Raw genomic sequence first — 17,491 nt, 5'->3', positions numbered from 1 at the left:
ACACAATTTCTTATGAACCTGTTAATGTGGTGAGGAAGACTCGCCCACAACTCAAAATAAAATGAATAACAAGAAAATGAGGGCAGGGAAGATGCTGAGTGTGAGGTAAGTATTAAAGTACTCATTCTTTGGTTGTTCAAAACCGGTATCTAGGAGTGTGTGTGTGTGTGTGTGTGTGTGTATGGTGGGGGGACAGTGGGGAGAGGGGTAGTTGTGATAAGTTGTAGTTTAACCCTACCCAGCAATGATCAATAATAAATGGGTCTAGTAACCTGGCACCAAGTCAATTGATTTAACTTTGGCATAGCAAGTTTCCCCTTGGGAAGTTCCTGTGCAAGTTATTGTATCAATCCTTTAAATAAGAATTTTTCACTTATTTCATATTAAGTGTGAGTGGAGTTCAGTGACTGACAGCAAGCTTCAGAGGCAGATGCTCTGTTTTGGGAAAGAATAGTGGAGAAGATATATATTTCTTGACATTTCAAGGAGGTCTCTCTGTGTGAGTTATTGCTGAGCACTCAATGGCTGCCACATTTATGTAAACCACCTCTGCACTACTGGTGTTGAATTCATTGTTTGTAAAGCTCCTTGGGATCATTTGTATATGAAGGATTCCATATAAAACCATTGTTTATTCCTTTTCGTATTATGCTTTTGGAGCTTGGCACATAAGGCTGCTTTTACATGCAGCATGCTGGAAATTAAGCACTCAAGTCCTATTAACACCACTAGGAAACTAGGCTCTGGGCATTCTATCTGGGGCAATGGAAAGGGGCTCACAGGTATGCAAGTAAACTGAAACAAAGACAGAGTAGAACTCAGATATTTATTCAGCTTTTGAAAGTTTTATGGGCAACCAGGCTACAAATAATGTGAATTATTTTACTGAATGTTTGCTGGAGACATGGAGCTTAAACCATCCTCTTCATTTTATTTGTGGATGCTGTGAGTGTCTGTGTGTATGTGTACAAATAGCAAAATGTCTTTTATCAGTATATTGTTACCTGGAAGTTTCTATTAATTGGCATAATTGTGATCCGTTGAGGAAATGATGCTATAAACCTCCATCATAAACCTGAGACACTGTAAAATCCTGCAGCCCCTTCAGAATCTGAAGAAAGACATTTTGTTGAGTCTTACTGGGTCTTGATGTTTATTGCTCTTGAATTCTTTGAGCAGAGATAATTCCTATGACATACTTGATAATTTCCCAAACAAAATATAGGATTATCCAAAAATATTTCACATGTAGATTATGTTGAATGAGAAAGTTTACACTAAAAGGCACACAAACACATCTCATGATAACAGCATATAAATAGCTCATGTTCTTTAAAGATATAAAACTAAAAAATTGTGTTTGTATTTATATGTATAATAAATGATATATAATATAATATATAATATAATATGACATATAAATGTATACATACACATAGGTACAGAAACACATATATACAATATTTTGTGGCTCATTTGTAACACTTAGCAAATCAACATGGTGTTGGTTTGAAGCTTGAAAAATTATGGTCAGTCTTTATTACTTGTAATCTAATCATTAGAAAACCCTTTGATTATAATAAAAAGTGGTAATACAGCAGCCAGGTGATGTAAATGGACTGTAGGTAGAGACTGAGAGTGATTAAAAATTCTCATCTATCACGTCCATGGTGTGATCCCACAATAGGCTTTCTGGGCACATTGTACCCACTGTGTTGGGTACTGAAGTATGCACACAGTGCGAGTTTTCTCATGTCTCAGTGATTTTAAGGTAATAGATTCTAATTTTCCCATGATGACCCTTGGAAATGCTATTCAACTCATATACCCAAAAGTTCGCAGACCTCATCAGCCTGTGGGTTCGCATGAGGTCACTTATTATTGATGTTATAATCACAATGATTGTGTGACTTTGGGAAGTCATTTAACCTTTTAAAAACCTGTTAGCTCATCTGTAAAATGAGGATAATAATAGGACGAACATCATTTTGTCTGCAGATTAAAGGAGATGGTCCATGTAAAGCCTACAGCACAGTGCCCAGCACATAAGAGCTTAAAAATAAATATTGCTAATAAAGACATTATTCCATTTATTGATTGGTTTATGCTGTATTTTGAAAAGAGTATTTGAAGAAATAATATAAAAACCAAAGGTTAAGATTATACAGTAATTTCACTTATTTTCAAAGAAGTTTCAAGGCAAAATATCTGAAAAGAAAACAACCATCATTAGAAGAGCAAGAGTTGTTGATATTTCAAAAATTCAACTCAAATACATTTTAAAATGTTGAATCTTTAAAAGGTGAGCCATTTAATGTATCTTTAAAAATCAGTTGATTTCTAGAGTTTCAAGATAGATTCAGTTTCACAGTTTTTTTCTTGCCTGCAACACAGCTGAAACAGAGTTCATTTTTCTATCAGACTGAATTGCTATCAGATTTTTGTAAACCGTTTACTCCATAAGAATGCTTTGTTCTGGAAAAGACAAGTGCTGGGGAAAACTCAGCAAGACCACATAGCTTGTTCTTTGAAAACTAGCACTTGATAAAGGTGTTAACTCGAGATGTAATTCCACTTAGTAAAGGGATCATTGAACAGAATGGATGCAATGATTAAACCATAATTACACAGCATAGCGATAATTATTTTGCAAAGGAAAGATACATATAACAAAGGAAATATTTAAGCATAGGCATACAGAGAAAGAAAAATTCATTACTTAGAATGAGTAAAAGGAGAATGGATCAAAATGTATGAGAATTAATGGAAATAAAAGTAGTTTGGAAATGTTTACATTGAAGTAATTAGAAGAGTAGAAAGCATCAGTTATAACTCACCAATCACAGCAAAACTCTTTTGGATAGGATATTTTATAATGCAAAAAATTAAGAAAACAGAATGAGTAAATGCTTGTTGAATGAATGAATCAATGAAAGCTAAATGAATTGAAATGGTCAGAGATCTTTTAAAAAGTATACTGTGTTACCATGAGAAAACAACCAAATTAAGACATGACGTTTAATGTAAAGCTCACTTTACACTTTATCATATTTAAGGTGTTAAGCCAATTGCTTATGTTTTTCTTTAAAAACAAAATATAAAGGGAATAGTAAGCAATAGTGACACTTGGCAAAGAAGACTTTAGGAAAAGATCTATTAGATGATGGCAGAAAAGGGAAACAGTTATCATGCACTTTTCTAGAGATAATGTATTGCTCTACCATCAAGCATGAAAGGCTTTACTGCAGAGACAGGGTCAGCCTTGGAGAACCAGGGGCCAGGCTAGGCATAGGGGCTGGTGTGAAGGAGAGACAAAGGTGCTCTATGGGAACACAGTCAAGAGACCACATCAGAAATCAGGAAGGTACAATGTGGAGTAGTGGGGAGTGGATCTTTGGGACTGGTACATTGCACTTGTGGCAGTGTAGGAAAGGGTGGTCTGCTTAACCAGCTGACCGGTAAAGGACAATCTGATCTGAACAAGGAGGTCATTTGTTTTTAGAATCTCTAATCGTCCATTTCTTTCATGACTATAACCAAGAATCCCAAGTACCTTTCAAAAATTTTTTTGGATGGATACGAATAGATCTACAAAGTACATATCAAATTTGAGCACTTCCTTGTTTAATTTTTAGGGTTTTATTTGCACTTAGTTTCATTCTAAAGGAATAAGGAATTTTAAACCAGGACAGAATTCTGATCTGTAGATGTCAAGGAGTTAATTGTCAGTAGATGACCATTAGCTTCCAGACGCCTCCAGAGTCTTTCTTGCCCATGAAGGTCCCATTCTTTAAGGTGGCATCACTGTGCCTGATCTATGGAAGTTATAACCTTGTTCCAAAGGGAGCCATCTAGTCAACCATGGAAGTCACTTCTGCAGATCCTGTTAATGCTCATAACATGCTGGCAGTTACCACATTCAATAAAGCCAACAGAATATGTATCCCTAAAGCAATGACAGAAATGAGTTTACAGATATCTCAACTGCCCTGTGCCCTGTGGCCATTATCCTTTAACTTTCCCAGATGAAGACCACATAGCTAACCCCCTGTATCTTGTGATTTAGAAGATTGGGCTGCCCCTGAAAGAAGAAAAGCGGTCCTGCCGCCTGCCTCTCCTCCATTTGCTGAAGCTGAACAGCCTGCAAAATTAGAGCTTCACTGCGGCTGCTTCTGGTGTGTGGTCCTTTAACAATTTGCCAATTTCTTGCAGTGCTTCGGATTGCTACAATCTTATCATTTTCAAAAACTCATCATTACTTGTGCTCTCTGTGTAGATCATTTGTAGTTATGAGGAAAACCTCCCTCTGCTTTTAATCTCACACTAGGGTAGAGTTTCACGTTTTACTTTTCAAGTGCACTTCTACAAAAGAGAAATAAATAGGCATTCTGATTCTTTCAAAACCAGAATGCTATCATAACTTTTTATCTTTTACCACTCTAAACTCAAGAGTGGGTAGAGAGGCGTTTTCTTTCTTTCATACTGAATTACTACTGTTAAATGTAAGTGTTGAATTTGGATTGACCATGTTAAGAGGCAAAGAAGTTAAAAAGAGCGCCTGGATATTCTTTGTCATCAACAATTGCTTACACTAAACAGGGAAATATTTCTGAAAGTGTAAAGCTACATTTTCAAAATTTTAAAGGATTATGGAATAAGCTATTACAATTCAGGTAACAACAATGACAAAGTTAAGGTAAAACAAACATGAGGGATTTAATATTTGGCCCTTGGCTGGATATTTCACTCTAGCAAAGAATAGCATCTAATCTGACACATTCTTCAGATGTCTTGCAAAAATCAGATTCTATTTTTGAGGATCCAGCTATTTAGAAGCTGGGGTAGCCCTTCTTTTTTATGGATATCACCCCAAATAGTTGGCTCCACTCAAGAAAATTTGTTTTGGACAAGTCTAGGGATATCATAGAACACAAAGAAAGAAGTGTGTGTATGTGTGGGGGGCAGGGGAACTTACTGGGTTGCAGTGAGTGGGCCTTACAGAAGGAGATATTTTGTCCTATTACTTAATTAGTAAAGACAAATAGTCAGAAATGTGAAAATTAATGAAGCTGTAGGAAAAATTACCGTTAATCCTAGAGTTTTAATGTGACAAAGGGCCAGAAAACTGGACATTGCTGGATAAAATTTGGACTTTGTAAATGTAGATTTCTTAAAGCTCAGAGAAAATGTAGGTGTGAGTCTCCAACCAAAGACTGTAAAAGGGTAGCAACTTGTATAAGATGAGACATTCTGTTAAGAAAATCTGATGTGACATAAAAAATTATTTCAGATGAATAAAGGGTGGAGGCATTTTACCTAACGAGTTGGATGTAGCTGGCCAGATCCTCCCAAATGAGCTCTGGATATGTGCTAAACATGGAGTGACGGGCATGTTACCAACATAACAATGACATGGCCTTATGAACTGGAAGACACAAAAACAACACAGTATACTTGAAAAATAGCTGTTTACCTTTTTAGCAAATATTTTTGAAAGAATAAACAAAAGCAAAATTCTCTTGCTTGGAGCAGATATTATGAAATTAACTGGGAGAAATTAGAACCTTTCACCTTCTACTTTATATCTCCATCCAGGAGAATAATTTCTGAAGTGGAAATGGTGTAATAAATATTATTGTGATGAAACTGAAGGTACTGAAAAGCCAATCTCTCAAGCCAAGGCAAGTGGCATAGAGGATATTGAAATAACTTCCAGATCTAGTTTTACTTAATTCCTATATATATTTTGATCACATCCTGTGCAATCCTCTGCCGAGAACAGGAGTTATTCAAAGGGAACAGAACAATCCAAATGCTCTTGTTACATGCCTGGTGCCCACATGTTTGGGGCTTTGGTGGGAAATAGCAGTCATTTGTCCTGGCAGATGATTGATAATTTGGTGTTTGTAAGTCAGGGTCTGGCTGCCTTTGCCCACCTAACCCCTGTCTTTCGGGTAATAAACCACATATGTTCTTGTGTCTGCATTGTTTAGTAAATCCAGTAGCTTTTAAAATTTCTTCCAAAGGGAGGATTTTGTATTTTTGTTGTCAGCACCATTATGTTCAGACACATTCTGTGGTGGATATAGTTTTGAAGACTACAATTTTCCCTGTATTTTTACTTCTGTTTGGATAGAAAAATCTAAAGTTTATCTTCAAGTATCTGAGTTAAGTGGTCCAAAATCATAGTTTGGCTATTTTGATGGCAGACTGGTCATTGAATTGATTTCTGCATTCTAGAAAAGGATTACCCAAGGAACAAACAAAACTCAAGAAATATAATGTCCTTCTTCAATTCCTCACTTCAGTAGTTGACCAGCTAGGAAGAGCTCCATGTCCAGTTAGACTAGGAAGCCGTCATGTGCTTGTACAAAACAATGAGTAAAACAGTGCAGAAAAGCAAGGCCACTGAACTTTATATTTCTGTCCAGCTGCAGCATTACTCAGAATTTATGGTTATGCAAGATTTTGCACCTTCAGAATGTTTTCCCAAGTATTTTAGGATTCTCACATAAATATTGCCGCAGTAAGTATCGTCAACATTTAGTAGCTGTTTTTCAAGAATAGCCAAGTGACATTATTATGGTCTGTCATCAAACCAGGGAGGGTGTGGAGGAGGCCAAATTTGATTATTGCGGATAAAGACGATGTTTATACAGATATACAGAGCAGAGTTATGCCAAAGAATGTGTACATGTTTTAACATATTAGCAACATATTTGAGTCTTCCATCTGCTTTTGGCATAGTGCTTTTCTTTATGCATTTCATCCAAATATTCCTAATGAGAAAGGAGCATAAATTGTATTTACCTCGTAGATAATTTTTTAAAGTCTTGTACTTATTTTTTAAAAATTGTGTGGATTTTGTATTCGATTAAAAATGATAATAAAATAAAAGAATATATTGTTCTTGTTCATTTCTCAGCTGTCTTAGGAAATTATCATCATTTCTCATACTTTGGTGTATGTTGGTTAGAAATGTGAATTCTTCGTCTCTGTATTCACCCCTCTGCTCCAGATCCTGATTAGGTGAGTATAAGGGAGGATCTGGAACCAAGATCCCAGGAGATTGTTTCTGTTTAGGTGATCCTAGTACCATGCTATGAGAAACTCAGTTTTATGAAGCCCTGGGGTGTCCTTTTACCTCACTTTGAGAAGCTCCTCTTTAAAATCACGAAGGGCATTCACCACAGTAATGAATAATTCACTCTTCAGCTTTATTGGCCATTCCTGTTCCTCACTCATCCTGTGGTCAGCCAGCTTAAATTCCTTCTTAACTTTCTTTCAAGAGCCACATTTCTCTATTTTCAGTATTTTCATGAAATGTGTTCTCTCAGCCAGTACCTATACTTACTTGATTGGCTCATTTTCAAATTCTATTGGTCCTTCTAGGCTGCCTTCCCTACAAAAGTCTGTCCTTCCCTATCCACTCAATTCACCATGACTTTTCTCCTGAGCTCTCTCTCTTTCTTGTTGTTTCCATACATGCTTTGTCCCTCCTAATTGAGTTTAAGTTCCACAACTGGAGTCCATGTCAGATAAATCTCTGGGTCTACCGTAGTACTTACCATGTTCCTTTGAATGCAATAGCTGCTCAATAAACATTGGTTGAAAGAATGACTCTATGAGAAAAAGCTGGTATCCGGAGTTGAGAGGAACTCAAAACTGGAAGAAACAATAGCTGTTTCTTAGTTCTGGTAATGTAGTGATCAATAGGAGCATTTTTTAAAAAGAGGTATTTCTCTTATTTTCTTATTTTAATTTTTAATTTTTACTTTTTGGTGGCTGGCTGGTCAGGGGATCTGAACCTCTGACCTTGGTGTTACAAGGCTGTGCTCTAACCAACTGAGCTAACCAGCCAGCCCCAAGAGATATTTCTCTTAATTAGGTGGAAAGAAAACAAAAAAATGATTATAGCAGTGATGCAATAAAAAAATGGGCATTTGGACCCATAGAATGTACAATACGAACAGTGAACCCTAATGTAAACTATTGAATTTAATTAATAACTATGTATCAATACTATAACAAATGTACCACACTAATGCAAGATGTTAATAATGGGGGAACTAGGAGGGAGGAGTTTGAGGGGGTATATGGGAACTCTGTACTTTCTACTCAATTTTGCTGTAAACCTGAAACTGCCTCAAAAATAAATTCTATTAACTAAAAAAAATATGGCTATTTGGTAAGAAAAGATAAAAAGGAAATGGGTAAGGTGGAATGATAAGAAATTAATGTAATCAGTAGAATTCACCCAAGGGTTATTACGAGTAGGCTCTCAGGAGTGGGAAAGCAGGCTGACTTGCCATGGTTGGGAACAGTCTTTCATGATTGTTTGTTCATAACACTTCTAAAGAATTCTTTGAACCCAGCTTTATCATTAGTGAAATGAGATTTTCCCGTTTACAAATGTATGATAAAACACAACTACCATAAGCAAGCATGAACCTTATAATAAACATTCACCTTGTTACAAATTAGACTAGAATTGGTAAAGTAAATGTATATGTGTGTATTTATAAGGGCAGAGGTGGAACAGAGCTGTAGGGAGGATAAATTCTACCAAGGAGTTTAAAGAATACTTTCACTGGAATGAGAAAATATGCTATAGCACCAGCCATTCAGGGTTTGACAATAAAAGTGATGAGACAGAGAGAGTGAGAGAGAAAAAGCAAGTTTCTTAGAGCTGAGCTCACCATGTATTCAGCAACTCATTTTAGAGGAAAAAAATAAGAATTTTCAATTTAGGTACAGAGTAAATATCTAAATGATTCCATGTAGAATATCATATTGCAGACTCCTTCAGAATTATGCAGTCAGCGTAATCTGCAAATTTGAATTGTTTTGTTTTAACCTTTATCAGTGTTCTCCATCCTCCATTTAGTATTAAAGCAATCCAGGACCTGCCTCTACTTTGTTGCTAAGCCATTTTCATGTATATTAATAAATATATAAAACTAGAGATACTTCATATACATTTCTATACAAATAGAGAGAAGATGTTTCACCTATTGTTTCTATTTATTTTTCTCTTCCTCTATTGGTATGGAGAACACCACTTGTAGCTTCCTGAGGGTGCTCTGTGTCCACACGTGAACAGATAAGGTGGTATTTGCTCTCAGGGCAAAAGTTCTGGATGTGATTGGCTCAGGCTAACTCTTTTCAGAAACCTGCTCAGCAGCATAGTGCAGTGCAGCGCTTCTCAAACTTTAATGTGTAAACACACTACCTGGGGATCTTGTTAAAATGCAGATTTTGAATTGGTAGGTCTGGAGAGGGGCCTAAGATCCTGCATTGGTAACGAATTCTCTGGTGACACTGATGTTGCATAGCAGAAGAGCTACCTCTTACCTGCCATATAACTGTTATCTGATCTGATCTTTTGGTTTTTTTTTTTTTTTTACACTTTATAGTAAGCTGTGGGCACTCCAGAGATAGGGAGGAAGTCTGATATTTTTCGCTGTTCATTTCTGATGCTCTAAGAATTTACATCTTGTTTGTCTCCTACCTTCTGTCTATAAGGTAGGTGGGGATAAGAAGTTTGCACGAACACCCGTAAATACTATACATGCTACAGCGTGTGGCACGTGTAAAAGAGATTGTGTGTAGACAGGTAGTAAATACAGTCATCAGGGAGAAGACTTCTTTTCTTTCTCAGAAAGACAGATTAAAGGCAACAAAACTTGTCATTTGGTTATTTTAAATGGCAGATGAGGTGTGCCTCTTGATCATTTTTAAAAAGATAAAGTGTTGATGAACCGGTAATTAAAATGAACATTTTCATGTGTTTAGAGATGATTTCTCAATGGTCCATCCCTATGGAATGAATCTTCTGCCCTCTGCAAATTTTCACATAATTTCATGACTAAGCTCTTTTACAGACAACATAGAACACCTTCTATCATTACTTCTTCCGTAAATACATTTAGCACCCACAGATTGATCAATGAAATCACGATTGTACACACTTTCAAATTTTCCAGCTAGATGAATGATTCAGTCACAGAAAGCACTTTTCGAAGGAGCGAAGTCAGGGTAAGGGAGGGGTGAGGAGAGTGAGAATAATGGAAAGGAAAAGACGGCTTCAGCTGAGGGAATTCACTCTGGAGGAGGAAAATGTGTTCTGCTCCCCAACCTTGCAGGTAGCATGTTTGGCTGCCACAGGAGCACATTATTTGTTCTTTTTCCCTGACACTGAACTAAAGAATGCATTGTGGGAAAACCCATCCTGACATATGACACAGTGCAAAGGAAGATCACAGCGTGAGGCAGCATCAAGGGGTTGACATGGCCTTGATGCACTCAGGCACAGCACGGGGTCGCGGAATGAGTGGCTCTTCCAACGGAAGCCCGGGTGCAATTTGCACAATTCTCCTGAGAGCTCCCAGTGAAGCCCAAGCCCCTGTAAACTGGGCCAAAGAGGAGAGCAAAGACTCTGCCCCCTGCCTAGAGACACACAAAGGGAAGCATTTCAAAAGGGGCTTAGTTAAAAGGAGGAAAAATTATACGCAAATATTAGAGGAAAATTGGAATGGATTTTTAAAAAGAGTCTAACAGTAAGAATGGGAGCAAAGGGGTTGGGAAGAAAATCGAAAGTGGAGAGAACTGTATAGCAAAGCACATATCAAAGTCATGTATTAAAGTTTTTCTCTTTCTTTTTTATTTAAGAGAAAGACCCTTGGGAAAGCTACAAGTGAACCTGATTTGTTTTGGTTAAGGAGTCTTCTTTGCTTTCACTCATAACTTTTAAGCAGTTGCCCATGTCCAAATGAAAGTTTGCATTTAAAAAAAGGAAACACCCGGCAAGCCCAATCAGTGCTTCTTTCTATTCTGTCTCTGAGCAAAAGACCTGCCTCCACCCATTCTCCCTTGTTGCTCCTGCTTATCATAATATCCCACTTTTTGTTCAGCAAATTTACATTTCAAAATTCCTGTATTGCTGCCATACATTAATTATTAATCTTCCACCAGTCCCTTCTGTAGAAGCATTTTAAACTTTGATTTCACCATCCATTCTAAGGAAAATAAGCTTTAATCATGACCGCTTTTTAGGGGGTATTTTCCTTTTCTCATTCTATGAAGAATTTATCCTATACACACACTAGGTAAGTACTTCAAAAGATCTCATAGATTTTTAAAATAACCTAAAAAATTTTTGAGATTGAGGATGACCATTGTTTTCCAGAGCCATTGGAAGCTCTTTTGAACAATTTTTGGTTATGTTACAAGCAAGGATTTTACTAAGATTTAATTAGGGCTGGGATTAGAGTAGTAAAATATTAACCAATTTTATTTTGACTCAATTGGCCACCTGCCCACTGCTCAAGCCAACCAAAACTGTTAGACCAATTGTTTGTCTGTCCTTGGCCACGCTTTGATGGAGTCTTCCCTCTGCTTGTAACCCTAGAAGTTGCTTTAGTGTTGCTTATCAACTTCATTATATTTAATCAAAAGAAATAGATCAAACTTACCATTTAAAGTTATATTCCAATATAACTCCTTCCTGGTTATGATTTTTCTAACTTATTCCTGTCTCTAAAATCAGCTTATTACCTGTAACAGCTGTTCTTAATATTTTAGGGGGGTACTTACCTCTTTAAAAATTTGATAAAAGCTATAAGGAGAAATGTATTGTATTAGTCCATTTCTGTTGCTTATAACAAAATACCTAGAACTGGGTAATTTGTAAGAGAATGAAATTTATTTCTTACAGTTTTGGAGGCTGGCAAGTCCAAAGTCCAGGGAACACATTTGGTGAGGGCTTTCTTGGTGGTGACTTGAGAAACACAATGTATCACATTGCAAGATGGTTGAAACTGAGAGAGAAAGAGAGAGAGACTCTCACACGCTCTCCTCTAACTAAGAAACATGCCCATGACCACCATTAAACCATCAACTTAATCACCTCTTCAAGGCTCCACCTTTCAATTATCATAGTAGAATTTCCCGCCCTCAGCAGTTACAGTGGGAATTAAACTTCAATAGCTTTGTGGGGTCATTCAATACACTTCATGTATATATACTTTCTTCCTACTGTTTCAGGGGGTTCACAGGCCTGTGAAAGATTATGTGTAGACCTTTTAAGGTTCTTGGAATTTAGGTCAAGAACTTGAGATAGAAACATAGAAGTCCCTGAGTTTTACCGCTCTTTTTCTGGCCTCTATTCACATGAGTCCCCACTGAAGTCTGTGCTGGGTTTATTTTAGTATCACATATAAACAGTTCTAACATGAAGGCTACATCAGTCAGTTCCACAGTTTAGTGGCTCTATTACTCTTTGCTATTGCAACTGGATTTACTTCATGCTTTATTCTATTCGTGGTCTCTTGATTTCACTTTTGTTAAGCAGTATGTTTGATGTTGCAAAATACTGTTGAAGGGCTGCAGCTCATGGAGGAAAACCACAGGACTAGGAGGCAGTTAAGACAGCCCTCCTGTGTTGTTCTTATACTGACATAACTGTGTGACCTTGAACATGTCACTTCACCTCTCTGGGCTTCAGTTTCCTAATGATAGTTATCAGTTATTGAGTTCATGCAATATGCTGGCTAAGTACTTAACATACATTATCACATTTAATCCTCACAACTTCTGTCAGCCTCAGTTTACAGGTGAGAAAAACTGAGATTTGGAGAAGTGAAGGAGGAAAAGATTTGAACTGAGATGAGTCTAAACTTAGTTATTTTCCTGCTCTTTGTTCTACACCGATTACTGTGTAAAATGAGGCAGTGGGACTGCAACTATGAGGTCACTGGGAGCCATATCGATTAGTCATCCTTTTTTTTTTAGATTTTTGAAAAGCTTTATTGAGATATAATCAACATACAATAAACTGCCCATATTTAAAGTGCAGCTTTTGGTGAGTTTTGGCCTACATACACACCTGTGATACCATCATAACAATCGAGATAATGAACACATCCATTACTCCCTAAAATTTCCTTTTGCCTCTTGGTAATCCTTCCTTGCACCTCCTCCCAAAGCAACCACTCATCTACTTTGTCACTATAGATTATTTTATATTGTCTTAAATTTTTTAGAAAATAAATGATGGTCTCTCATTGTGACTTAATTTTCATTTCCCCAATGAGTAATGATGTTTAGAATATTTTCATGTGCTTATTTTCCATTAATATTTCTTCTCTGGTGAAATGTCTTTTCAAATATTTTGTCCATTTTAAAATTGAATTGTTTGTTTATTGAATTTTGAGAGGTCTTTATATATTCTGCAGATAAGTCATTTATTAGACATGTGATCTGAAAATATTTTCTCCCAGTCTGTGGTTTGTAGCATCTTTTGCAGAGAAGAAATTTTTAACTTTTACTGAGTCCAATTTATCAATTTGTCTTCTAAGAATTATGTTAAGTTGTATTTAAGAATTCTTTGCCTAACCCAAGGTCACAAAGGTTTTCTCCTAGAAATTTTATAGTTTGAGTTTTTACATGTAGATCTATGATTCATTTTGGAAATTTTTTGTATATGGTATGAGGTATAGATCATGTTCTTTTTTCTGTCTGTGTGTATAGACATCCATTTTTTCCAATAATATGTGGAAGAAGAGTCAATTTTTTTTTTTTACTTAATTGCCTTTACACTTGTCAAAAATTAGTTGTATATGTATGTGTGGAGGTCTATTTCTGGTTTCTCTGTGTTGGTCCATTAATTTGTCTATTTTTGTACCAATACCACACTGTCTTACTGTCTTGATTACTATAGCTATAAAATAACTCTTGAAATGTTATGTTACAACTCTTGTAATGTTGGTTTTCTAACTTTAAAAAAGATCTTAGTAAATTATCTTGTCACATTAAGGATAGCAGAATACCTTTTTAAGATGATAAAAGAGAACTAGCTTAGTGCTCTAGATCACATACCAGTAAAGTCAGAAACAAGATGATAATATTCCTATCACACCATTTTAATGATTTATGGAAATTTTAACTATACAAAATGCCTTGGAAAATATATAAGAAAAATAACTATTGAACCAGAGGAGAAATATAATCATTTTTGCAGTTGATACTTTTTTCTTTATTATTGTAGCAGTTTTAGTTTTACAGAGATATTGAGCAGAAAGTGCAGAGTTCCCATCCCCACACACATAGTTTCTCCTGTTACTGACACATTACATTAGTGTGGTGCATTTGTTACAATTATGAATCAATATCCACATACTATTATATCTTAATTTTACTTTAGGGTTCTCTCTTTGTAATGTACAGTCAAATTGGTTTTGCCAAATGCATAATATCTTGTATTCACAACTACAGTATCATATGGAATAGTTTTGCTGCCCTAAAAATCCTCTGTGCTCTACCTGTTCATCCGTCCCTCCCTCTCTCATTCCCTGAAACACTGGCAACCAAAGATTTTTTTTTTTCCATAACCTCAAATGTTTTTCATTTCTTTGGGTTGGAAACATTCAAAATTTCCTCTTTTAAAACACTAGATATTATTCCTTCTACCTAGCTGTACTTCTGTATCCATTAACTAGACCCTCACTATTTCCCCTACTCTTTCAGGCCTCTCTGGTAACCACCATTGTACTCTCTATTTCTATGAGATCAACTTTCTTAGCTTCCACATATGAGTGAGAACACGTGGTGTTTCTCTTTCTGTGCCTGGCTGATTTCACTTAATATAATGTCCTTTATATTATTCATGTTGCTGTGAATGACAGGATTTCATTATTTTCATGGCTTAATAATATTCCACTGTGTATATATATCACATTTTCTTTATCCGTTCATCTGTTGATGGACACTTGGGCAGATTTCATATCTTGACTATTGTGAATAGAGCTGCAATAAACACGGAAGTGTAGATATCTCTTCAATATACTGATTTCTTTTTATTTGGATATGTACCCAGTAGTAGAATTGCTGGATTGTATGGTGGTTCTATTTATAGTTTTTTGAGGAATTTTCAGACTGTTTTCCATAGTGGTTGCACTAATTTACATTCCCACCAACATTATATAAAAGATCTCTGCATCCTTACCAGCTTTTGTTATTTTCTGTCTTTTTGATAATAGCCATTCTAAATGGAGTGAGATGATATCTTACTGTGGTTTTGATTTGCATTTCCCTAATGATGAGTGATGGTGGTGTAGCATTTTTTCAAGTAAATATTGGCCATTTTTATGTCTGCTTTTGAGAAATGTCTATTCAGGTCATTTGACCATTTTTTTGAAAGAATCATTTGTTTTCTTGCTGTTGAAGCATTTGAGTTCCCTGTATATTCTGGATTTTAATTCTTTGTCAGATGAATAGTTTGCAAATATTTTCTCTCATTCTGTAGGGTTTTTTTTGCTCTGTTGGTTGTTTCCTTTGATGTGCAGGAGCACTTTAGTTTGATAAAATCACATTTGTTTATTTTTGCTTTTGTTGCCTGTCCTCTTCATAAAGTCTTTGCCCAGTTCAATGAGCTGAAGCACTTCTCCTATGTTTTCTTCTAGTGGTTTCATTGTTTTGATTCTTACATTTAAGTCTCTAATCCATTTTGAGTTTATTTTTGAATATGGTGAAAGATAGAGGTCTACATTCATTCTTTTGCATATGGATATCCAGTTTCCCAGCACAACTTTTTGAAGAGACTGTCCTTTCTTCAATAAATACTCTTGGTGCCTTTATTGGAAATCAGATGGTTTTATCAGAAATACATGGCTTTATTTCTGAGTTCTCTATTTTGCTCCATTGGTCCATGTGTCTGTTTTTATGCCAGTTTTAGTTACTATAGCTTTGAAGCATATTTTGAAGTCAGTAGTGTGATGTCTCCACCTTTGTTCTTTTTACTCAGGATTGCTTTGGCTATTCAGGGTCTTTTGTGGTTCCATAGGAATTTTAGGATTGTTTTTTCCTATTTCTGTGAAGAAAGTCATCAGTATTTCAATGGGAATCGCATTGAATCTGTAGATAGCTTTTGATGGAATGGTCATATTCACAATATTAATTCTTCCAATCCATGCAGATGAAATGTCTTTTCATTTATTCATGTCCTCTTCAATTTCTTTGATCAGTGTTTTATAGTTTTCCTCGAGACCTTTCACCTCCTTGGTTAAATTAATTCTAGGTATTTTATTTTTTTATAGCTATTGTAAATGGAGTTGCTTTCTTTATTTTTTTTTTTCATGTTGCTTGTAATTGGTGTATAGAAACACTACTGACTTTTGTATGCTGCAACTTTACAGAATTTATCATCAGTTCTAAGAGTATTTTGGTGGTGTTTTAGGTTTTTCTGTATATAAAATAATGTAGCTGGCAAACAGGGACAACCTGACTTCCTTTTTTCCAATTCGGATGCCCTTTATTTCTTTCTCTTGCCTGACTGCTCTGGCAAAGACTTCCAGTAACAGTGGAGAGAGCAGGCATCCTTGTCTTGTTCTAGTTCTTAGAGGAAGAGCTTTCACCTTTTCCCCATTTAGTATGATACTAGCTCTCGGTTTGTCACATATATTTCTTCTATAGGCTTTTATCACAGGGATTGTTGAATTTCATCACACGCTTTTTCTGCATCAATTGAAATAATCATTTCTTTTTGTCCTTCATTCTGTTGATGTGATATATCATGTTTATTGATTTGTATATGTTGAACCAACCTTGAGTCCCTGGGATAAATCCTACTTGATCATGGGATCATGATGAATGATCTTTTTCATATGTTGCTGGAATCAGTTTGCTAGCATTTTGTTGAGGATTTTCGCATCAATGTTCATCAGGTATATTTGCCTATAGTTCTCTTTTTTGTTGTTGTTGTGTCTTCATCTGGTTTTGGTATCAGAGAAATACTGGCCTAGTAGAATGAGTTTAGAAGAGTTCCCTCCTCCTCAATTTTTTTGGAATGATTTAAGAAGAATTGGTGATAATTCTTCTTTCAGTGTTTGGTAGACTTCAGCAGTGAAGCCATCTGGTCCTGAGTTTTCTTTGTTGGGATACTGCTGATTCAGTCTTATAACTCATATTTGGTCTGTTCAAGTTTTCTGTTTTTTATTGGTTTTACTTTGGTAGATTGTATGTATCCAGGAATTTATCCATTTCTTATGGGTTTTCCAATTTGTTGACATATAGTTGTTCATAATAACATCTAAAAATCCTTTGCATTTCTGTGGTATCAGTTGTGATGTACTCTTTTGCATTTCTGGTTTTATTTCTTTTCTTTTTTTCTTGGTTAGTCTAGCTAATGAATTGTCAATTTTGTTTATCTTTTCAAAAACCAACATTTTGTTAAGTTAATCTTTTGTATTTTTTAAACCTCAATTTCATTTATTTCTGTTCTCATCTTTATTATTTCTTTCCTTTTGCTAATTTTGGGTTTGGTTTGCCCTTGTTTTTCTAGTTCCTTAAGATGCATTGTTAGGTTGTTTACTTGAAATCTTTCTACTTTTCTGACATACATGTTTATTGCTATTAACTTCCTGTTTAGTACTGTTTTGGCTGTATTCAATAGATTTTGTTATGTTGTATTTTTGTTTTCATTTGTTTCAAGAAT

This window comes from Cynocephalus volans, chromosome 5 (genome assembly GCF_027409185.1).
Source record: "Cynocephalus volans isolate mCynVol1 chromosome 5, mCynVol1.pri, whole genome shotgun sequence".
Classification (NCBI taxonomy): domain Eukaryota; kingdom Metazoa; phylum Chordata; class Mammalia; order Dermoptera; family Cynocephalidae; genus Cynocephalus; species Cynocephalus volans.
This window is presented reverse-complemented; position numbering follows the sequence as displayed.